The sequence below is a fragment of the Ambystoma mexicanum genome, chromosome 6q, assembly GCF_040938575.1.
Source record: "Ambystoma mexicanum isolate Mex_15411 chromosome 6q, UKY_AmexF1_1, whole genome shotgun sequence".
Taxonomy (NCBI): Eukaryota; Metazoa; Chordata; class Amphibia; order Caudata; family Ambystomatidae; genus Ambystoma; species Ambystoma mexicanum.
Genome location: NC_090937.1, coordinates 735,015,661 through 735,040,916, shown reverse-complemented (window position 1 = coordinate 735,040,916; position 25,256 = coordinate 735,015,661).

Sequence of the window (25,256 nt, the reverse complement as noted above, 5' to 3'; positions counted from 1 at the left end):
ATAAACCAGACCAGAACCAAACAAAATTAAAAGGGGTCCAGCGGATTAGAGTTTGAGGCTACCACCATAGCCTCTAACAATACCGAGGCTATTTTTATAGCTCACAGTAGAATAAAAATGGCAGATACCACTGCCACCAGCCAAATCTTAAAGAAAGAGGAACAAAATAATGTTCCATGAGAATCAGACAAAAAGGATAACTATTAACCCTTCCAGTACTCTATGGGAAGATAGGTTTTACTGGGTCTGTACATTTAAAAAGACTAGTAAAGTCAATGGCAACTTTACATGTTCTGGGAGACAGTCCCAGAAAATTGAGTTTAAAGATGGAAGCCTAAAAAGACAACCCAGTGTCACTGCACTAAAGGTGCTGTGTGACACACAGTAAAAAGATGTTGCCTATGGACTAGGTGAGAATCCATAGTACATGAACACAAAAATGTACAATACACAGCAAAAACACATGTAAGAGTGGGAAAAAAGGCTCACACTCTTACCAGGTGAAAAAAATAAATCCTAGAAATCCATCAAAGCTGCTGAGGGACTCAACAGGTAAGGGAAATTACCCATTCTGAAGAATTCTCCCTAACATTAATTTAGCAACTAATACCATATGGTGACGGAGCAATGGTCTCTTGGTGTCAGCCAATGAAGGCTGGTCATCAGACATTAGAAACGTACAGAAATATTTTGGGTTGCCCTTGCTCATGGGGATATATTACCATATGTGCTGGGCTCTTGAGGGAACTGGTCAGCAAACAAGACAAGGGGCCATATTACGACTATGGCGGTAGCCGTTTCGGTAAAACCGGCACGGCTGTCCCTGGAGTTTTATTTTCTTCTGGCGCCTGGGAACGGGCAATTACCCGGTCATTACGGCCCCGCTGGACCGGGTAATTGCTCATTACTGGGCGCTGGTAAAAAATGCTCCCCATTCCCATTCGAGCCCATAGTGCTCAATGGGAATGGGGAGGCCGGATGCACCGGCACCATTCAGAATGGTGCCAGGGCATCCAACATGGTCTGCCTGCGGGTGCCGGTCCGCCCACCTGGTCAGACCTGGTGGGTGAAAAGGCACTTGCGAGCAGACCTCATAGTTTGCCGGTACGGTAACAACAGTACCGGCAAGCTTACCGGTACTGGTGTTACTGTCCTGGCAAACTTGTAATGAGGCCGACATTTAAAATGCATCGCATTAAATGGATTGGGGAAGTGGAAATTATTATTATTATTGTATTTATTGATCGCACACCTAGCTTTGAGAAGCAACGGAGTGCTTTACATGGGTATACACCAATACATATGCATAACGGAGCTCTTTTCAATGGTAACAACAGAACAGATATACAGTGGGGGGTAGGATACAGAGGAGGACAGAGCAGGGGTGCAGCTGTACCGGGTGGTGGGGAGGAGAGGGGTGATCAGAGTCTAGCGAGCCAGGATGTGCGAGGGGCGATGTGATGACCTAGGTGTTGAGGAGGAGGGACTCCTTGAAGAGGTGGGTGTTGAGTTCTTTTCTGTATTGTAGGAGTGCTGGGCCGATTCTGATGCTGATGGGGAGGAGGTTCCACAGTCTTGGGGTGTAGACATAGAAGGCTTGTTTTCTGGTCCTTTCCTTATTGCAGCAGCGGATTTCAAGTCTGCACGTGTCCTGGCTTCTGCTGGTGCACTGTTTGGAAATGGATTCCGTCTGCTGAAAGCTGCTTTGATGAACTGCAGTGCTAGGCAAAGCAGCAATCAATCACTCCATAAGCATCTCAGACAACCTACTGCTCAGCAGCACGTAACTCTCCTGGCTGTGGGAAGGGCCTGTAAGTAAAATGGGTTATATGAGTTCATGAACCGCCATTCCAGGATGTTACTTTTTTATATATGCTGTCAAAAGGTCACAGTTGTAGATACATGTATTCTCACTGTGCCAATAAAATAAATACATTTACAGACGGTAGACAGGCTGGGCATGCTTCGACGTAAACCTTGCAGAAATATGTGTTGTTGCTGTTTATCCGGATATCAAATGGCAGTAGAGAGGCAGGGCATGTTTCTTCATAACCCTGCCAGAAATATGTGCTTATGGATGTTTATCTGGATAGCAAACAATGTCCTGCCATTGGCCAGGAATGTGGAGGGGTCTCATAATTTGGTGCCATTACAATATAAGAGCCTGCCTTTCATGCTGAAGTGTTCACATTGGATAAGAATAGCTCTGTGTGCACTTGATTCTAATGATATGATGTGATATGATAGGTTATTTATAATGCGCTTAATACCCAGGGCTTTCTAAGCGCGTACCCGGGGATCGAACCTTTGTTGCTCTGTGTCATCTTGCTTCCAAGGCGGGCACATTAATGCTGAGATGTATAGTATTGGGGAGCTCGGTGAAGCTTGATGAACTGGGGAAGTTATCCTAAAGATAGTTCTCTACACTATGGGGAGACAGTGTAGCGTTTGTAGTCCCCACCCCACACCCTCCCATGATGCACTGTGAACTGTGGTAAGAGTGTCTTTGCGTGAATAATGTGTAAGTGGGTGCGGTTTGTGACTATTCATTTCCATGTGAACAGAGGCAGAACTGCGGAGTCCACTATCACTCCTGCATTGGGACTTTGTTTATTGTGATACGTGCGTGTGCCAGAGTTGGGGTATGGTGCACACGCATGTGAGAAGGGCTTGGAATCTCTTGTTGACTAGTTCATGAATATGTGTGCCTAACATTCCAGGATTTTCTGACACTGGTGCCCTCAGCATTAGCTCCATCTGCATAACTTACATTTACATGTGCAATTCTAACTCGTACTGGTTGATTAGATTGGCTGGTTGGTGCAATTGAGTGCTGAAGATGTAAAGGGTGGGTGCTGGCACCTAGGCATTCGAAATAAGATCCTAGTCTATGTAAGTGGAAGTCACTTATATATAGTTGGATCAGGAAAATATTCAGTTTAGTGTGGCTTTGGTTGTCATTCCTGTGTTGTTTCATCATTGTGGAAATATTGAAATATCATACCACTATCGGGCAACTTTGTCGAAGATACAGCTTAAGTAAACAAGATTTACCTCCTCATTCAGGCATGGATGGACTCCCACGGCCTCTGCCTAAATGATGACAAAACTGAGATTCTGATCTTGGGCTCCGACTCCAACCTCAAACAACTTAGCCCCAACTATCTTGCCTTCAACATAGATGGCAACATAAGTAAGGTAGCAACTGCGGTAAAAACACTAGGTTTCTACCTAAATGCTACCCTCTCCCTTAAAAAACAAGTTAACACCCTGGCCTCCTCCACAGCATACACTAATTAGGACCTGCAGACCGTACCTATCCAAAACGAACTGCATCACACTAGCTAACGCATTAGTAATGTCGAATCTGGACTACTGTAATGCCCTTTATGCGGGCGCCAACAAAAATGTCATAAATAAAATGCAAATTTTGCAAAATAATGCTCTTAGAGCTGCCCTGGACATACCCCACAGAGCGCACATCTCTAATATAAGGAAAGACCACCACTGGCTAAAAATTAGCGACAGAGTGCTCCTCAAGACACTGGGCCTCATTACACGGAAGGCGGTAATCCAGGGTGCTATTAGCACCCTGGACCATGCCGGTAAATTACCGGCACCGCCTTGGCGGAAAGGGGATTTACCGCCCCATTCCAAGGTTGGAGGGGCGGTAAATCCCCCTTCCGCCATTGCCCTTCCCCATTCCCATTTCTGCCCCATAGGGCTCTATGGGAATGGGGAAGGCGCTAATTACGGCACTGCAATTTTGCGGTGCCGTAATTAGCTCCGAGGTCCCTTAGCGGGTTGGTACTTAACGCCTGCAAGAAGCAGGCGTTAATTCCTCCAACCCGCAAAGGGACCTCGTAGTACGGTGGTAAGGGTTAACGGTCACCGTTGCCATTAACGGTGACCGTTAACCCTTACCGCCGTCCGTGTAATGAGGCCCACTATCCCTTACCCACAAAGGACTGAACAATACAGCTCCCCCCTACATTTCCGCCAGACTTACCAGAAAGTCTTCTCGTTACCATACCAGAGCTGCTAACCATTTCCTTCTCGAAACTCCCAGATTTAGGCTTACAAAAGCAGGTGGATTAAGCTTCCCTGTTAGTGCTGCCCACGCCTGGAATGCACTTCCCATTGCATTGAGAGCCAATCTACCCTATTCTAGATTTAGATGCAAGGTGAAAAGCTGGCTCTGGACCAACAACATCTAATCCGAGCCCTGCACCAGGCCCTTGAATTACTGCATAGTACTGCTCTAATACCTCTGATTTCTGGATTACTGACACACACTGTATTGTATCGTCATGTTTTGTTTGTATTGACATGTATTGTTTCCTTTCTATATTGTAACTTAAGCCTAAGCAATCTTGTACCTGCTGCGCCCGGCTACCCCTGGGTTTGTGAGCGCAGTATCAAATAATAAACATAAACATAAACACATTGGGCCTCATTACGAGAATTGCGGAATGGGTTAACGGGCGCCACTAATGGTGGCGGGCCTGTTAACACCATTCCGCAATATTACGAGGTCCCCTCGCGTGACCCGGTAAGGACGCCTGGTTTTGCCAGGCGCCCTTACCGGGTCCCGCGAGGGGACCAGGAAGCTAACAACGGGTCGGTCGTAATCGGCCCATTGTTAGCTCCTGCTCCCATTCAATTGAGTCCTATGGGGGCTCAAATGGCAATGGGGAAGGTCCGGGCCCGGGTTCCCTGAAGGAGGAATTTCCAGGCCCTCCATACTCAGAATGGCCCGGTAATTCCCCATTCTGGGAACCCAGACACGGTTTTGGAGGCAGCCATGCCCTTAATAAGGGCATGGCTACCGCCATACCCGTAATGAGGCCCGTTGTGTCCTAGCTCATGTTGTATGCACATGGTCAATAAATCAATGAAGATCACTGCTACTGCTTTCTCCTTACCATTGGGTGTTTACAAGTGTTCATATATGTGTAGCATACACAAGTATCTATGTGTTGAGAGCATTTCACTGCACAGGTGAAGACATTTTGGTAATATGATATGATAGATGATGTGATATGATGTTATTAATAACGCACCTGTACACAAGTGTTTCTAAGCACGACAAGATAAGGAAGGGAGACAGAGAAACGACAAGCTAAACAATCTTACTAGGCCTTGCGTCATTCAGATTGTGCAAGTTCAGTGGAGAGGAGAAGTGCCAGGGGGAGGGAAAGGGGGAGTGCAGTCTGAGCAGCATTGCTCTGAGAAGTGCAGGCAGGGTAGCTGGCTCAGGGTAAGTGCAGGGGTGGAGAGGACTCTAGGGTTACAGATACAGCGCCTAAGTGTGGGGTAAGCCTGGTGGCAGTGGAGGTGCTACTGGTCGTGGGGTAGCCTGGTATCCATGATGGTTTTGAGAATTGTCGGGCAACCAATCAGTGCAGAGGAACAGGAGATCAACAAGGGTGACGGTCTTCAGCTGCTTCCGGAGCCTTAAGTGGTCCTGCTCAAGTGTGAGAGAGGCAGGGAGGCCATTGCAGAGGGAGGCTCCTGCAGAGGAGAGACATCTACCACCCAGTCTCTGCTTGGAGAGGTGCCTAACCTTCAGAGAGCTGAGTGTAGCGGCTCGAAGGGCTTGAGATGGAAGATGTTTAGGAAGAGAAAGTTGGATGTAGTGTGGGACCCGGCCCCAGAAAGCATTCTGGATAATGCAGAGGGCCTTTAACTTGATCAGCCAAAGGGAGCCAGTGGAGAGATTTCAGGGGTGGAGAAATATGATCCCTGGGCCTGAGGCCAAGGACAAGTCTCACAGTCCTGTTCTGGATTAGTTGCAGAGGACGGAGAGTAGAAGAAGGCCGGTTGAGATGTAGGCTGTTGCAGTAGTCCAGCCTAGAAAGAACCAGGGCTCTGGAGACATTGACTTTCTGGGGGGAGGTGAGAAAAGGAAGAATACCTCAGAGGAGGTGCAGTTGCTAGTTGGACTTCTTGGAGACCTCTGTGATGTAAGGAGTGAAGGAGAGAGTGGAATCGAAGATGACCTGGAGGTATTTTGCCTCACAGGAAGGCAAACAGAGGGGGCCCAAGGAGGGAAAGCAGGAGCAGGGGGACAAATGAGCAGGATCTCAGTCTTGCTGCATTGAGACAGCAATTGTTGGAGGTACACAATTCCTAAATCACAGAGAGACAGTCAGGGATGATGGAGAGAGGAGTAGAGGGAGAGGGGAGCCTGAAGGAGAACTGGGTGTCATCTGTATAACACTGAAACATAGAGGAGAAAGTAGAGATGCGATGGGGGGGGGGGGGGGGTTGGGGGTGTCACATAGTTGTTGAAAAGCCAGGGTGAAAGGTTGGAGCCCTGGGGAAGTCCACATGTGGAAGTAGAGGTGATAGAGAGAAACTCCCCAATGGACCTAAGCAGCGGTCCAGCAGGAAGGAGGTCAACCATGCGGGAGCCTGATCTGTGATCCCCAGGTTCTTGCACAGATGATTGATCAGGGTGACATGATTGACCATGTCAAAAGCGGAGGAGAGATCGAGGAGGATGAGGACAGAAGGAAGACTAGAGTTCATATTATTGAGCAGATATTCATGGGTGTTCAGGAAAGCAGTTTCCGTGGCTCTGGCTGCTCTGAAGCCAGACTGAAGGCCATGGAGACAACCAACAGATTCAGTTTGGAGAGTGAGATGGGAGATAGCCGGCTTTTCCAGGAGTTTGACCAAGAAAGGAGTGATACAGAACGGGCGGTAGTTAGCCAGACAGGAAGGATCAGCACAAGGTTTTTTCAGGGCGGGGTGCAAGGGAGAGCGCTTCAGAGGGGAGGGGGAAGACTTAAATCTGCCAAAGCTGGTGCAAGGGTATCAATGTGATCCCCGATTGTTCTGGAGGAGCAGGGGAGCACCTGCACGGATGACACTGTCATAGATTGGACTTGTCTTGAAACCTCATCAGAAGTGATTACAGTAAAGGAGGAGGAATGGAGGAGGAACATGAGAGGTAGCTTGAAGGGTGCAAGAAGAGGGAGAGGATGAGGGGGACAGAGAAAGAGAGGAGAGAGAGGACAGGATGTCCTGAGTTTAGGTGGTGAAGTGAGAAGCCAGAGCCATGCAAAGGGTCTGGGAGAAAACAGAAGAGGTGTAGACTGCAGCTGGATTGGCCAGCTCCTTGCACATTTCTAAGAGTTCTGCAGTGTTGTTTGAGGCTGCAGAGATATAGGCTTGGATGTGAGCTCTCTTCAGGACACAGAGCCGGTATTGCCTTTAGAGCAGGCAACAGGCCAGTTTATCAGAGGATGTGCCTGATGCCCTCGACTTCCTTTCAGTCACTCTACACTTGCGTTTAAGAGTGGCATGGTCAGGGTCTTAACAAGAGTTGCACTTGGAGGTAGGCTTCAGGCGGATTCTCATGACGGGGTAAGGACATCAATGGGGTTTTAGTGATAGAAAGATGCAGCCTAGAGAGGGCTATGTGAGAGTGAGAGGCAGCCACAGTAGTGGGAATAGGAGAGAAGGTAGTGACAAAGGCCTCCACTGACACACGCTTCATGGGGCGGATGACCGAGAAGGTTGGTGGCAGTGTTGGGGTAGGCTTCACCTGGGGGACAGAGAGCTTCATTTGAGAGGAGAGCAAAAAGTGATTGGTCCAAGAGAGAGTAGTAGTTAGAGGGTTAGAGAGGGGGATGTCAGAAGAGATGAGAACATCAAAGGTGTGCCCAGCAGAGTGTGTCATGCCAAAGGGTAGAATAGAGAGACAGAGAGAGTGCCATAGAGATTGCGGAAGAGCACTGAGGTGGGGTTTGAGCATCCAGATGGATGTTGAGGTCTCCGAACAGGAGGAGTTGAGATAAGAAAACAAGTAGAGAAGAGGAGATGTCAGCCCACTCAGAGAGGAAGAGGGAAGAGGGCAACCAGGCCAGGTGGCCTGTAGATGGTGGCCACAGTTGAGAGAGGCCAGTAGAGATAGAGAGCCTGCAGACCAGGCATTCAAAAGAGGAGTAGTCCCACGAAGGGATGACAGAGGCAGGGATCCTCTCCGGAAAGACCAGGGTGGTTGGTTCTGGGTCTGGAGAGGATCTTGTAGTCCTGAGAGAGGAGAGTATCAAAGCCTGTGACATGTTGAATCACAATAGTGTTGCTGTTTTTTATTCTTTTCTGGTGGATAACTCTGCTTTAGAAAGGTTTATTGATGAAGGGTAGGTTGAGGACTTTGGGCTAAAATCCAGTCCCTGGGGTTAGCTTTCAACTTCTGTATTAACGGGGTGACTCATGCTCACTTGGGTGCATTGCATTTTAACAGATCCTGAATACCACAAAGCACTCTTACAACGCAGTTTGTATAATATACAATACCTCCATCCCTCATTTTATTAAATAGACTCCAACCAAACTTTCGTTGGTCATCTTTTAATTTCACATATTTCACAGCCTTTCTGTGTCTTATCCATTCATTTCAGCATCTAAAACGTAATGCTAAATTCTTAGAAAAAGTTCATATAATGAATAACGTTTGACTTCATGCCATAAAATATGTACGTAGTCTACATCTCTGCAGTCGATACCTTTGTTGAAATGCATTTTATGTTAGAAATGTGTTCAAAGATTTTTTTAAACTGGTTAATTTAAACTTCAAATGCAACATTTATTTTCTAGCAGCTATGACCATGTTGTCAATAAAAATCAGAAGTGAACAGACGGGTTAGGGAAGATTTCTCTGAATGCAACTTTCCCTCCATTTTTGGACCCCCCAAACATTTAGTTTTTTGTTACAGTGTCCTGACGTGACTTTTGCCATTGGAGCACAGCTTTCAGCTGTACTCCAGTGGGGTTTCGCTCATTGTTACGGGGAAACTGACATGTCCTTCAGGCTGTCAGTAATGACAAACTTAGTTTCTCTTAGTCTTTCCACTGTGTTGCAACTTTTGCTAAAATTGCTATCATTACACAAAGTACATTAATGTACTGCGCAATGGGGTCCTTGTGTTTTCTGGCCCTAGTCATCCAGTAAGGATTTTTGGGTGACTGGATGACATGCCTACGAACTGGCAGCAGAAGCTTCTTGTATTTTTACAACTTTTTTACCAAGCTACCGCATTTGGATCATGAATGTGGCTTGTGTCTGTCATGGTCGTGACACAAGGTCTTTTGTCTGTTCCTTTGGCCATTTTGTCCTTTGGCCCCTGGTCTTCATTTCCCGGGACTTCCTTATTCGGCAGTGCATTTGCCCACGAAAGCTGCTTCTTTCGCAGGCTACTGCAGATCACATTTATGGGTACCCAGGAAGTGGGTTGGGGCTGTCTGGTCCAAATACACACTATTGGTGTCAGGATGTTTGGTGTGCACAAGGACATGAGAAACAAAGTGGTCCCTGACTGGACCACTGCTGGTGTGCATGATTGGGGCAGACCTCCACATTGGCTGACCGGATGCAAGCACGCGCCAGACTTTTAGAAATGAGGAGGGGTCCTGAATGCAGACCAGCAACGGGTCCGAATTGACCTGCAAACAGAGCCAAGTATCTGGAAGAGCCAAGCAAATCCAAGTACTATCCAGAACTGCGCTGAAGAAGCTTGGCACCCTGAGGCCACTGCTGTCCCAGAAGAGCCCTTCTTTGCGTTCAATCTTGGAAGACCTGCAAAGGTGCTCTAAACCTTTGGAGTGGTGGGACCAGTCAAGCTCAATGCCTCATGGTTGCCCTGCAAAAGAGCCGGTTCTGAAGTGTTCCTGTGCCATGCAGCGGACTGTGCAGCTCAAACCTTGGCCACCTTGCAGGAGCGTGCCCATGTTGGGCTTTCACTCAAAACATGGGGGAATCCTAACTTGCACTGCATGGCACCTGTTGTTAGGAATGATTTCATGATTGTGGGTAATTCTCCTTCCACGTGGCAACCCCCAAACTTTTTGCTGTTGTTTTACACCCTGATCTAGACTTTGCCGGAGAAGCTCAGCCTTCCGCCGCACTCCTCTGGGCTTTCGCTCCATTCTTACGGGGAAACCGACATGCTCTTAAGACAGTCAGTACCGGGAGACTTCGTTTCCCTTAGTCCTTTCCTCATGTTGCAGCTTTTGACCAACATGAAAAAAGAGTGCACCGTGACTTACATTACTGCGCTCTTGGGTCTCTAGTCATTCCAATAGCCCTAGAAACTCTCGCTGGACTTATCTTGAAATGTGCAAGTGTGTCACGGACGGGACTGGTGGCAGCTATCATTTCTTTGTGTTTTGAACCCCTTTTTGCCATGCTAACCGCGGTTCCCGCATTTGGCCCAAATGGGTGGCCTGGCCTCCAAAATGGCCATGCCACGAGGTTCTTTGTCCTGTCCGCTGACTGTCTTGCCCCTTCACCTTCCCCCAGGTCGAGCCGACCCGGGGCAGTCCTTATTTGGTCATGCACTTTCCCGCAAAATACAATGCTTTTGCTGGCTTCTGCATGCCTTGTGTGTGCCTCCAGGATGTGGGTTTGGATGTCTGTTCCCAATACACATCCTGGGTGCCAGAGAGTCTAGAGTGTCTTGAATGGCTGGGACCACCGTGGTCCATGATAGGTCCACGTATGGTGTGAGTGTTTTGTGAGCAGATCTCCCATTGGTCCTCTCCGTTTTGGCGCGAAGGGAACTCTGGATAAGAGGAGGCTGGAAACACCACTACCAGGTCGATCTCCTGAGTTCTCACGAACAAAGGATAAGGAGCCAAGTATCCTGCAACTAAGAAGTTGAGTCGAGGAATCGCTGGTGACCCGCTGAAGGTTTGGCACCCTGCACTGCTGTCGTCCTGTGAGACCCCTCTGCCTCTGATCGAACGTGAAGGCCTGTACTGGCGCTTCGACCCTTTAGAATAGTGGGAACAACTATTCTCAGCATCTTCACCAAATCCTGTACGTAAGCCTTCGGAAGCGTCCCTGGGCCATCCAGTGGACTGACCAGCCTACACAGGAACCTTGCTCTGTCACCGCCATCTGGCTTACTGCTAATCCCGTGTCCTCGGCACTCTCACACGATTCGTACACTTGGCATTCCCAGGTCTGAAGTGAGATGTGTGCTTTGGGACCGGAATACATGCGGTTGCTGAGTTGCCCTGCTGTGGTAACAAACCTGTGCGTGTTCGCTGCATTTGGGACACCCTCGACCCTGACTCCTGCTGTTGCGGAATCTACACGGCGTCGAGACATCCTGCTGATCGCATCTGAACCTGCCAGTACTGAAACGGAACCGGAGAAGCCTGGGTCTGCCTGCATCGGGAACCGGTGAGTAGTCAATACCCTAACCGGTCGCCCTCCCGCAGGAGCCTGTGACTCTCCACCGCTGTCGTAAGCAGCAACCCTTTTCCGCACTCGCGCCCTGCTTCTGCCCACAAGTGGAGGCCGCGCTTGAGTAGCGGGGAACTGTTCATCATCATTTTGTTCACCTCTCTGAACTGCCTGATCTCCCTAAAGAGACTCTCCTTTGCCCGTTTGCACCCGCGTGTGCAGGTACTTTTGAGCACAAGGCTCCACTCTTCATAGGGCTCAGACTTCCTTCTAGTTAGGTGGCCTCTGATGTCGAACTGGGTCTAACGATTACTTGCACTGCCTGTTTTCCTCCCCATCAAGGTGGTCTGCATATGTCGTGCTTCTAACTCTTTAGACCCCTTGGTCTTGTATATGTATTGTATTGCTTGTGATGTGTTGGTTTATTGGAGTTTTACCATGATTCTTTACTATGGTCGATGTTACAAAGGCCTTGTAATAAATGTGTCTATATTTTTAATATAACACCTGTCTGGAGTAATTTGTAAGCGTCCTTGCTTTGTGTGCTCATTGCGGGCTTTCAGTCACCCTCACCCCTCTTGAGACGTAGTCTTGACTGCTGCTACCCTGATTGGTCTGGCTTGTCCAGAGGTTACCCTGTTCCAAGAAACTAGGCTGGCCTTCTGAACCTCTGCCCCTCCAGGACAGAGTTCAGAAATCCATCTTAACAAATTGGTGTACAGCGGTGGGATACGACTGAAGGTATCCAGTGTTGCGCACGAGCGAGGGCATTTCAAGTTATTCCTAACAGGACACGTAGTGAATTGTCGTAGTATAACTCTTTAAAGGCCATAGTCCTATCAAACAGTATGGAAACAGGTACCTTGTTAACTTTAAATGCTTCTAAATCCGAAACATTGAAAAAGATGTGTGCTGAAAGAGGTGTCTCCTCGCAAGGCACAAAAATGGAAATGATCCAAAGAATCATGGCGTGGCAAGAAGCTCCGCTTGATGCTATAGCTTCCGAGGACAGTGCAGAAGGAGGTGGGGCTGCTCTCACTGGTAGAACTGACAGTTCTGCCACTGCACTGGTCCAGCGCGACCATGAGGACAGGGAGGATGAAATGTCCAATGTTTCCTCTGCCAGTGCTGATGGGAAGGCCATGCTTGAATTCAAGAAGCAAGAGCTACTGTTTAGGCAGAAGGAGCTTGAGTTCAATATGGCCAAACTCCAGGAAGAGCTTGAGTTCAATAGGGCCAAGCTAAAAATCGAACAGGCAGAAAAACAGAAAGACAGGGATCACCAGTTGGAACTGGCCAAGCTTCAAGTTGCCAATGGATCGAAGGGTCCTGGACATGGGTCTGGGGCCTCCTCTCATCCACGGTTTCCAAAAGATCTGCTGAGTGTGTATGAGGAAAAGAATGACATTATGGACTGGGTGCATACATTTGAGTATGCATGTGAAGTTCAACAAGTTGACAATGCTGATAAAATTGCCTGGTTACTCAGCAGACTGCCCCATTCTGGCTGCAGTGCCATTATGGAAATGTCGAAGGCTGAGCGAGCAGATTTTGCAATGTTGAAGCAAACTCTCATTTTGAAGTTTGGAAAGACTCCTGCCCAATATTTAAAACGATTCCGAGAGTAGAAGAAAAAAGAAGGTGGTACTTGGGTATCTTATGTAACCGAATCCTTAAAAAACTTGACTGGCTGGGTCGAAGGTTATAAGGTTTCTACTTTTGAAGGTATGATAAGTCTTGTCATGCTGGAACATATTTTTGCATCTTCTTCTCCTGAGCTTAAGCAGCATTTGGAAGATTCAAAGGAGATAGATCCTAAGAAGCTTGCCATTGCAGCAGATTTGTAGGTGTCACATCGAGTGTCCCATAAGGACAAGACTCAGCCTGGTAAGCAGGAGGAAGGGAAAAAGTCCAAAGATAAGGAGGGTGGAGAAACTGATAAATCTTCTTCTCAAAAGGGCCACAAAAAGAAAAATAAGGGTAAAACACAAGAGAACTCACAGGGTAGTGGAGGTCAGCCCCCGCAACAGAACTCTGGTCATAATAAGCCTCCCTATGTAAACAGACCCAATAGATCGTGTTTTGCTTGTGGAGCAACTGACCAAGTGAAGGGGGATCCCCGGTGTAAGGTTAAACCTTTGGGAGTCCACTCTGCTAATCTGGCCTTCTTCTCCTACGAGGAAGAAGAGATTACAGGAGCATCCTTCTCCTCAGACTCCTTCCCCAGCGGGATAGAAGCTGAGGTAGTTTTAGTTTCCCTGGGTTCCTAGGAGCCTAAAGTCGCAGAGGCTTATGCTAGGGTTCCAGATAATACCAAGCACTACTTTAAAGACAGTGTGCTGATCAATGGAGTAGATACTCCAGCTCTTAGGGATAGTGGGTGCAGTCGAACTGTAGTGGATTCTACCTTGGTAGACTCAGAGGAAGTTGCCAGAGCTACTCTGATGCCCAGTAAGTTGGCTGACGGCCCACATCGCATGTTTCCAGTAATACCTGTAAATCTTACTATCAATGGTACAGCAGTCAGGATTCCAGTGAGCATTCAGAGGAATGTCCCAGGAAAGGTCTTGTTGGGCAACGATCTCCGAGCGTTAGGGCTCGTGGGAGACACTGCCGACAGACCCTGCACAAGGTCTCAAACCAGGGAAGCACTAACCAAGCTCAGTGAGCTGCCCCAGCCAAAGGGTGAAACCCAAGGCTAAAGGAGTCAGAAAACCAAACCGAGGGAAAGAAAATATTCCCCCGAACTCACATACCACTGCGGTGGAGGAAGTTGGTCAATCGCCCGAACCTGACGAGGAGGCAGCGATACCTGAAGTATTTGACCCTAATGACCATCCTGAACTAAACGACTTGTTAGTAGAAGGTGGTCCTGACAGGGAAGAATTTAGTAAAGGCCAACGTGACTGCCCATCTCTGGAAGGCCTAAGGAGACAGGCCTGCTCCCAGCTTGAGGGTGAACCTCCTGGGAAGCATCAGATTTATTGGGAAGGTGGACTCCTGTATAGTGAGCCCCCAGAGTCTACACAAGGAGACCATAGGAGGTTGGTGGTTCCCCTTGCTGTAAGACACTTCCTCCTGCAGTTGGCGCATGAAGTGCCCCTTGCTGGTCACCTTGGTATTAAGAGGACCAAGCAAAGGTTATCCATGCACTTATACTGGCCCAAGATGGGGGTGCAAGTAGAAAGTCACTGCAGGAGATGTGCCTCCTGCCAGTTACCTGGTAAGAGTGGCTCAACAATCCAAGCTCCATTGGTACCACTCCCAGTTGTGGGAATACCATTTGAAAGGGTAGGGATAGACATTGTTGGTACCCTTGACCTGCAAACATCCTCAGGCAATAGGTTTATCCTGGTGCTGGCTGACCATGCTACCAGGTATCCTGAGGCCATCCCATTAAAAACTGTAATTGCCAAGTCAGTTGCAAAAGCATTACTTGGCATCTTTACTAGGGTTGGCTTCCCTAAAGAAGTTGTGTCTGACCGAGGCAGCAACTTTATGTCGAAGTATATGCAGGCTATGTGCAAAGAATGTGGGGTCACCTACAAGTTCTCTTCCGCATACCACCCCCAGACCAATGGTCTGGTGGAACGGTTCAACAGAACGTTAAAGAGTATGATTGGGGCTCTGGAAGAACCCCAAAGAAGAAAATGGGATCTTCTTTTACCAAGCTTACTGTTTGCCTACCGAGAGGTACCACAGGAGGGTGTTGGCTTCAGCCCCTTCAAACATCTGTTTGGTCACCCTGTGCGGGGACCCTAAGCCATAGTCAAGGAGGGATGGGAGATGCCCACTCCCCCTATTACTACCAACGTAGTAGACTATGTGTTAGGGCTCAGGAAACGGATGGTACTCCTGATGGGTCTGGCTAGTGACAAGTTGAACAATAAACACAAGAAAGGGAGGGAGGTTCACGTGAATCAAACCATTGAATCAATCAACCAAATGAAATGCTCATTGAGTAGGCGCTGGATGGGTAGATAGACCAGGTCAAGGCGAATAAAATTATTTGTCAATTAATCTTTAATAAACACATATTCAATTCTATTACACATAGTACAAAAATCCCGATAAAAGCAGCATAAAAACACACAATCAATATTACGCATATCCAATTAAAGTGCATATAGGTTTAGTAGACGTCCTAAAGTGTAAAATGGACACACTGTACATAAGATGATTCAAAAACATATTGCATCAGAGGACAGTTTGAATCTCTAATTAATGCCCAATCTATATTCAAAATCAAAATTACAATTCCAAAATTACATAACCAGAGTAAGGCAAAGAAGAGAGAAGAAAATAAAAATATAAAGAAGGAAAATAGGTAAAGGTAAATAAACAAAAAATCATATTTACATTTATTTCATATCATACCAAAAAAATGCAAAACTTCTCTCCAATCTGACCATAGTAGTCGAGATAGTAGATTGGAGACAGGTTTTGCATTTTTTTGGTATACACTGATGCAATTCTGTATGTCTTTGTATAATACAATTGATTTGTTGTTTGGGGAAAACCTATTTATCATACAGGAAACATTGATTGTCTTGACCTGTATGGGATGTGCCCGTCATATATATATATATATATATATATATATATATATATATATATATATATATATATATATATATATATATATATATATATATATATATATGTATATGATGGCTCCAAAAGTGTTCCATGTAAATAAGCTGAAGGCTTTCGTCCCAAGAGTCGAAATCGCAGCACTGCTACTGGCTTCAGATGTTGAGGAAGAGGAGTCTGAACCTCTCCCCAACCTGCTCCAAAGCTGTCCTTCAGATAGCTCCTTTGAGGGTGTCCGAGTGGCCCCTCACCTGACTTCTGGTCAGCAGGCTGAGGTGAAAAGTTTGCTTAGGCAATTTCCTCCCCTGTTTTCGCAGTCCCCTGGTTTGACACCTTGGTGCAAACATAACATAGACAAAGGAGACAGCGTACCTACCAAAAGTAGAGGATGCAGAATGTCAGACAAAGTACAGTCTTACATTAAGACAGAGGTCAACAAAATGTTAGATCTTGGGGTGATTGAACCCTTTAGTAGTCCTTGGTCCAGCCCTGTGGTTTTGGATCCTAAGGCAGGTACTTCTGAATTGAGGTTCTGCGTGGATTACAGGGACTCGGAATGCTGTCACCAAGACGGATGCACACCCTTGCCTCAAACAGATGAGCTGGTGGATACCTTGGGTGCCTCCAAGTATCTCAGCACGTTTGACCTCACTGCAGGCTATTGGCAAATAGCCCTAGCAGAACATGCCAAGGAGAAGACAGCGTTCTCAACTCCAAACGGTCTTTACCAGTTCAGGGTAATGCGGTTTGGGTTGAAGAATGCACCTGCCACTTTTCAGAGGCTTGTGAATCATGTGTTAAACAGGTTGGATGAATTCTGTCTTGCATATCTGGGTGATATAGCAGTTTTCAGCGCCACCTGGGAAGACCATGGCTAGTAAATGCCAGATTGGACAAGGCTCTGTGATTTACCTTGGACATGAAGTAGGTGGAGGGAGGATACAGCCTCTACCCAGTAAAGTACAAGCAGTACAAGACTGGCCTACCCCCACTACACAGACCCAAGTGAGAGCCTTCTTGGGACTCACGGGGTATTACCGCAACTTCATGGCAGACTATGGTACCATAGCTGCCCCTCTGACTGCTCTCACCACTCCGAAGAAACCCAAGAAGCTAACTTGGACCGACGAGTGTGAGAAGGCCTTCAACGGCTTAAAAGACTCCTTGTGCCAGGCCCCTGTTCTCAGGACGCCTGATTTCCAAAGACCTTTTATTGTGCAGACAGATGCCTCTGACACTGGGATAGGAGCTTTACTATCGCAAGTAGATGAGAAGGGTAAGGAACACCCTATTGGTTTCATTAGTCGCCATCTTAAGGACAGAGAGCACAGATGGTCCACAGTAGAGAAAAATTGTTTCTTTGTTGTGTGGGCCCTTCGGAAGCTGAGGCCCTACCTCTATGGGACCCACTTCACTGTGCAAACTGACCATAAGCCCTTAAAGTGGCTAATGAACATGAAGGGAGAGAATCCAAAGTTGCTTAGCTGGTCCATAAGTCTGCAAGGCTTTGACTTCACTTTTGAGCATAGGCCAGGTATCCAACATAGCAATGCTGATGGGTTGTCCAGAATGTTTAACTGACCTGAACAAGAAACTCATCCAGTGGTGGATTAGTTCCCCCTGTCCTTAGTCTGGGAGGAGCGAGTGTTAGGAAAGATTGCATGATTGTAGGTAATTTTCCTTCCATGTGGCAATCCCCAAACTTTTTGCTGTTGTTTTACACCCTGATCTAGACTTTGCCGGAGAAGCGCAGCCTTCCGCCGCACTCCTCTGGGCTTTCGCTCCATTCTTACGGGGAAACTGACATGCCCTTAAGACAGTCAGTACCGGGAGACTTCGTTTCCCTTAGTCCTTTCCTCATGTTGCAGCTTTTGAGCAACATGAAACAAGAGTGCACCGTAACTTACATTACTGCGTCTTGGGTCTCTAGACATTCCAATGGCCCTAGAAACTCTCGCTGGACTTATCATGAAATGTGCAAGTGTGTCACGGACGGGACTGGTGGTAGCTATCGTTTCTTTGTGTTGTGAACCCCTTTTTGCCATGTTAACCGCGCTTCCCGCGTTTGGCCCAAATGGGTGGCCTGGCCTCCAAAATGGCCATGCCACGAGGTTCTTTGTCCTGTCCGCTAACCGTCTTGCCCCTTCACCTTCCCCCAGGTCGAGCCGACCCGGGGCAGTCCTTATTTGGTCATGCACTTTCCCGCGAAACACAACGCTTTCGCGGGCTTCTGCATGCCTTGTGTGTGCCTCCAGGATGTGGGCTGGGATGTCTGTTCCCAATACACATCCTGGGTGCCAGAGAGTCTAGAGTGTCTTGAATGGCTGGGACCACCGTGGTCCATGATAGGTCCACGTATGATGTGAGTGTTTTGTGAGCAGATCTCCCATTGGGTCCTCTCCATTTTGGCGTGAAGGGAACTCTGGAAAAGAGGAGGCTGGAAACACCACTACCAGGTCGATCTTCTGAGTTCTCACGAACAAAGGATAAGGAGCCAAGTATCCTGCAACTAAGAAGCTGAGTCGATGAATCGCTGGTGACCCGGTGAAGGTTTGGCACCCTGCACTGATGTCGTCTTGTGAGACCCCTCTGCCTCTGATCGAACGAGAGGCCTGTACTGGCGCTTCGACCCTCTAGAATAGTGGGAACAACTATTCTCAGCATCTTCACCAAATCCTGTATGTAAGCCTTTGGAAGCGTCCCTGAGCCAGTGGACTGACCAGCCTACAAAGGAACCTTGCTCTGTCACCGCCGTCTGGCTTACTGCTAATCCCGTGTCCTCAGCACTCTCACACGATTCGTACACTTGGCATTCCCAGGTCTGAAGTGAGACGTGTGCTTTGGGACCGGAATACATGCGGTTGCTGAGTTGCCCTGCTGTGGTAACAAACCTGTGCGTGTTCGCTGCATTTGGGACACCCTCGACCCTGACTCCTGCTGTCGCGGAATCTATACTGCGTCGAGACATCCTGCTGATCGCATCTGAACCTGCCAGTACCGAAACGGAACAGGAGAAGCCTGGGTCTGCCTGCATCGGGGACCGGTGAGTATTCAATACCCTAAATGGTCGCCCTCCCGCAGGAGCCTGTGGCTATCCACCGTTGTCGTAAATAGCAACCCTTTTCCACACTCGCGCCCTGCTTCTGCCCACAAGTGGAGGCCGTGCTTGATTGTTTTGTTCACCTCTCTGAACTGCCTGATCTCCCTGAAGAGACTCTCCTTTGCCCCTCTTGAGACCTACTCTTGACCGCCGCCATCGCTACCCTGATTGGTCTGGCTTGTTCAGAGGTTACCCTGTTCCAAGAAACTAGGCTGGCCTTCTGAACCTCTGCTCCTCCAGGGCAGAGATCAGAAATCCATTTTAACACCTGTTCACCAAATTTGGTTGTCCAATCTGCTTTGGCCCATGAGAGAAAAAGTTTCATCAGACTGAGAGTTGGGTGCCCCTGCATCACTTTGCGACAGTGACAGCTGCTGAAGGTGGGTTTTCTGTGTTCCTTTTCGTGCACTGAGACCAGCTGCATTAGTGTTTCTTTTGTTCTTCAACCAAATCAAGAGATACAGCTCCTGTTACATACCAGATCTGCACCTACACCCGCAGCGCCTGTGCACTTTGAAGCCGAAGCGAGGATGGGAAATCGAACCTCTGATGACCTCTTCCAAACCTGCTAAGTTTGGACCAAAACTGAGCTAAGGGTGGTGAGTACTGAAACCACTTACTGGTGGCACCTTGTTCATCCATCTCATTTTATGCGCAGAGGATTCCATGTGTTCCTCTCTTTGGCTTGGGTAGCCTCCACTTCCTAAAGCCCTCTGAAAGTTGGGAATAGCTTTGTTCATCGCAACAGATCCTCCCCTGACTATTGGAACCTGATTTCACCCTTCAAAATTCTGTCCCTAACTTTTCCAGTTCTCTAAAAAGGTACTTTGTGACTTTTACGCATGACCAGCGCTTTTACGCATGCATTGAACATTGAGCAGGGGCTGGACTTATACAGTTAGAGTTTTCACTTATGAAGTTCGTCTATGCTCCAAATGTTATTTGCCCTTTCCTTTGCAGGTATTGGCAGAGTTATTAAATTGGTCACATTGACTCGAGTGATTGGATATATTTTACAAAGTGTGTTTCTTGTGTGGTATTTTGATATTGCTTTTCATTATTAATTTGTGTTTATTCTTGGGCCTAATAAATAATACACTTCTGTCTAATAGTAATTCTTGGTGTTTCTCTGTGTCTGCTAACTAAAGACATCTAATCACCCTCAGTCTTCTTTAGATTTTGCCTTGACTGCTCACCAAGCTACAGTGAACGGGTCTGGCTGTCTTCCCAGAAGTGTCCCATGTTTCACTAACAAGGGTGGTGTTGCGTTCACCTGGTCTCTGTGGAGGCGTTGGGGCATGGTTGCAGCCCTCCCTTCAGGCCTATCCCTCAGTAGAAAAACTGTCAGCGGTGGTACGTGGTGATACTGCTCCTGCGTGGAGATAAGAGTGTGTGAGTGCGCCAATCTGTGATTTTTGTACCTCTCGAACCCTTCACCCCAAAGTACGGTTTCTGTGAGCATACGCCGGCCCATAAAGCTCACCTGTGAATTGTGGAAGATAAGCTCTCCGTCCTGCTACTTCTGGCAGGGGCGCGGCGAATGGGATCTAGTTCCTTCACTGATCCCTGATAAGGACTAGTCCAGTCCAGCTGCGACTATGCTTCTCCTTATGATTGGTAAGTCTTTCTTGAGCTCTTGTTCATTCTGTTCAATGTCTTTATATGTTGCTCCTATTTATGCCCGCAATAATGTCTCTCTTCTATTTTCTTCCCTTAGATGGAAATGCGGCCTCAATGCAGCTGTATGGCGAAGCACAACCTTAAACTGACTGTTTGTTCGATGTCTAACCTTGTCTTCTGTTTTTCCTTGCAGGTGCTGCTGTTGACGATGGAGCGTGTCGCGCTGCGGTGCCAAGATGAAGATTCCGGCATTCCGGAAAGTGTAAAGATGAATACTTGGTTCGCCGAAGAGATGTACAGGTAAGAACAGCTTCCCCCAGTTTGTAAGTATGCTGGCAGGAAGCAAAATGTCCAGGAAGCAGGATCTTCAAAGGTAAGTCTGACCTCAGGCGATGGTGAGCGTTACACTGCTTGCAAGTGCAGATTAACGCGAAGTGTCTGTCTTGAGGATCGGGGCAGCTTATATAGCTGAGATCGTGGGCACGCCCATTGAGGCCGGCTTACCAGCCACACCCTGCCACTCCTAGAGAGTGAGCACATGCAAAGGCAATCCATTAGCAGCCACACCCAAGAAGACACTTGGGGCTGCTTAATGGAGGGAATGTTCAAGGTTAATACATCCTGCTTAATGGATGGAATGTTCAAGGTTAATGCATCTGAAGTGCTCTGTCCATAATAAAAACTTTTTGGTGTTAAATGGATGTCCTTGTTTACTTTTGTTCATGAGCCTGGTGCCAAAGGCGCCAGGACAGTGTCCACCGAGGTCTCCTGTGCATGCAACCCCTGCATGCCTGTGCCCCTGACTTCATGACCATGACAGATGGCCTCCTAAAAATCTGTCCATCAGGTCAGAGTTTAGAAATCCGTTCTAACAACACATACCTAAAACAACTAAAAACATGATATTAAATATTTCTGTGGTCTACAAAGCATATGTACATGCACCCAATGCTCACTGAATTACTCTGAACTTGGCAAAACTTGTGGCACTGCATTTTTTGTGAAATTTAAATTGTTCTAGAAAACCACATAAGCTCAGCTTTATTTTTGCACTGCAGGGTATAGTGCTCATCGTGCATGCAGGATGTGGATAATTATGCCACTCAGCACCGGATGCTGAGTGCTTAGATCCTGTGGCGAGGTTGTAGTGCTGAGCGGCTTGCAGCACTATGTGAACAGATTAAGTGCAGGTGAATCGGGAAGGACGTACAGATGAGTCATGGATCACGTTTCACCGTCATGAGGTCCATTGCACTGAGACTGCTGTCAAAGTTATCATCTGTATCACAGAGAATTGGTATGATTATGGGTTGCCATTGCACATTTCCAGTTACTGCCACACCGTAACGTCTACCCAAGGTTCACAAGTCAGCTCAGAGTCCCACGGGTAGGCCCATTCGAACTCTTTTGGTATTTCCTAATGAGAATGTATCAACTTTCTTCAATTCACATTTTTGTCCTTATGTATGATCATTAGCATCATTGGCACCAAATGAAAAGGACATAAAACATGTTCAGAATGAACTCAATCGCTTACCTTGGGAATCAGGGTACTGACTGGTCTCCATGGAGGAGGTAGCACGTCCGCATCTGATTCCACGATGAAATGAGAGTTTTAGAAATACTTTAAAAAGATACATCAGCAACATTCTATTGGTGCGTTCAGATACTCGATATATGGCTTAAATCGTTCTGGGACATAATTACTTCTTGTTTCATGGGGTCTACTAGTACTTTACAGACCAAGAGTACTGCAATGGGCTCTGCTTTCACCCCTACCTGTGCAAAGCAAATCATTTCACATTAGGAGTGAAGAGTGGCCTGGTATCAGATTTTAGAAAAGAAACATGCAGTACTTGGGGTCAATTGCATTGGGGACCCTATTTTAGTGTGATAAGGCACCAATCAAGAAATAAAGGAGTTCACTAAAACATTGAATGTGAATTTCTTGGAGAGGAGGTTGAATATCTACTCATCATTTAGAGATAGTCAGTAATAGACGTGAGTCCTCTAGGAGTCATTGGGTCCTTCAGTCATTAGCATTGAAACAACATCTCCTATTCCTGGACGACACTGCCTCCATCTCCATACTGGCCCTTCCTACTCACAAACCCCACTCTTACATCCCTTTCATGCCACTACGCCCATCCCACTTGTTATTCCCCCAAGTCTACTCACATACATCTCCTTGGTCTATGTCCCACAGCTTCCATTTTAACTACTGTCTTCTTTTTCCCTTTCTTACTTATATCACTGTTGAAGGTTGTCCAGGGTATGCATCTTGTGTGTGTGTCTGTGCTTCTGGTAGAAACACAGTGTTACTTTCAATTAAGTAAATACACAATTGAAACTATGCCTCACTAAGTCACATCTTTTTGATCAGTGTGCTACAGGCCCGTAGTGCACATCCCCAGTCTTAAATGAATTCAGCCCCCTTTGGGGTGTGTGTGAAATCTGAACAGAAATGCTAACACCCAGGGGATTTTAAATGAAAAGGTGATCGGTTTATGGTGGTGTTTGTACAATGGGCTATTCATGTAACATTTTTTAAATGGCCAACTAGAGAGCATGAACAAGAATTAGGAGTTCATATGAAGATAATCCCATTAACTGTGTTAATACACAAAACAAGCATTGACAAAGCCAATAGTTCTAAGCTTTGTGTGGGAAAGGGATATGCATTTTGAGGCACTGCTCTAATGGTACTTCCTGACAGTGAGATGACAACAGTTAGCAAACGGCGTAATACCTGGGAATGTGATGGCAGTGCCTGGTAAAAGCCTTTATATTGAATGTATAAAGTCCCAAAATGTTGGCTTTGCCAATGTTTGTTTCTGACATGTCTTAGATTATAATTGTTGCAAGGAACAGATGTGAGGAAACATATTGCTTATAAATCAAGTTTATAAAGGCATGCTTGGTTAAGATATTCTATTACACTGGTAACAACTCATCTATAGCTGCAATTAAGCCATGAACTCAGAAGATTGCTTAAAAATCACACAGGCCGGCCCTAAAAGTACAAAGTTTGATTTCTGGAGCATGATAGAGTTAGCTCAAAGGGATCACGGGAGGGTGAGTTTTTGGTGGCGAGGGACAGACAGTGAGTTGCAATGGCCATGGGAATTTGGATAGCCATGGATGGGCAACGAGATGTTAAGAAGCCAAGCAAATCCCACAAGCTATGTGTCCCTCCACACAGTCCATTTCCCTCCTGTCTGTGCTCAGGGCAATAGTTTCAGCATGTAGATGGTGATGCCTCTACCTACTGATTTGGAGATCGTGGATCATGAGGAAAGCGACCACAAACACCTCAAAATGAACAGAATGAGGGCTACAAGAAGCACCCCGCAGAAAGGAGCTGCTTGGCAAACTTACCGATAATAAGCATGCTTTTAAATTGGTAGAAATACGTTCTGCATCAAAATTGAAGTTTGTTAAGGATATTATCAAATCTAACATATCCCTCATGTTAGCCTGTAAACCGTCAAAATATTGTGCCATTTTGATTATTAAAATCTATAACATCTCCTGACAGGAATAAAGTCGGAGGCATAAAAGTAAGAAATAGCCTTAATTATTATGGTGATATATGTAGGGACGCCAAAAGAGACTTCCTGAAATTAAAATCCTACACGTGTTTTGGTATTCAGGCATGTAGGAGGAACCATAAAAATGCCGTAACAACAGCTGAAAAATATGCCTTAAATAAAGTCTGGAAAAGGTAAATGTTCATTTGAACTAAAGATGATGCTACATGTTGGGCACCAATTGCAGAAGGACTGACAGAGCCTGGCGTCCCAGGGTTCTGGGGTGCTAATACACTGGAACCACCTGAGTGTATAGCACAGTATGGCCCTTTATAATCCTGAGGGGCCATACTTGATCCGTCCTTTAGAATAGCCTCTGCCATGCTAGTAACAGGTTCTGGAGCCTGACTTGTGCACTTTGGATGGTTATAAATTTGTGTTTGACACATTTGCTGAATGTTACAAAGTCCTTAAATTGTGGACAAAGCCAATGTTGCGTACGGATCTATAAAAACAGGGATTTGGCAGATACGAAGGGGCGTCAGCTAATCTCCCTTCTATATGCCATCTCAGAGATCTTTGGACGATTGCTCTACACAAGAGTGCAGGATTGGTTTGGATAGTTTTATCCTTTGTCTGGCGTCCAGTTTGGTTTCAGAGAAGGCCTGGGAATGGTTAAACAGATTATGGGCCTCATTACGAGTGCAGCGATAAGGGGTTAACAGCGCTGGTAAGGATGCCGGTGCCGTTAACCCCTTACGCCGCATTACGAGGTCCCTTAGCGGGTCCCACTAAGGCCAGCTGGTAAAACCAGCCGTCCTTAGCGGGAGCCGCTAAGGGACCAACAGGCCTGTAATTACAGGCCCGCTATTAGCTCCCTCCCCATTCCCATTAAGCCCTATGGGGGCTTGAATGGAAATGGGGATGGGTTTTCTGAATGGGGACATACTGGGTCCTCCAAGGTTGTAATGACCCGGTAAGTCCCCATTCAGGGAACCCGGACACGACTTTGGAGGCAGCCATGGCACTAAAAGCACCATGGCTACCTCTAAACTCGTAATGACCCCCTATGAATTTATACTTGATCACAAATACGTACAAAGATGGGTATACGTCTTATATTTTGTCTGCATGCATGAACCTTTCCAGGGCTTTCACTTTGGTACATTTATTTATTTAAATTGTGTTTATTTAAATTCTTATAAGGCAC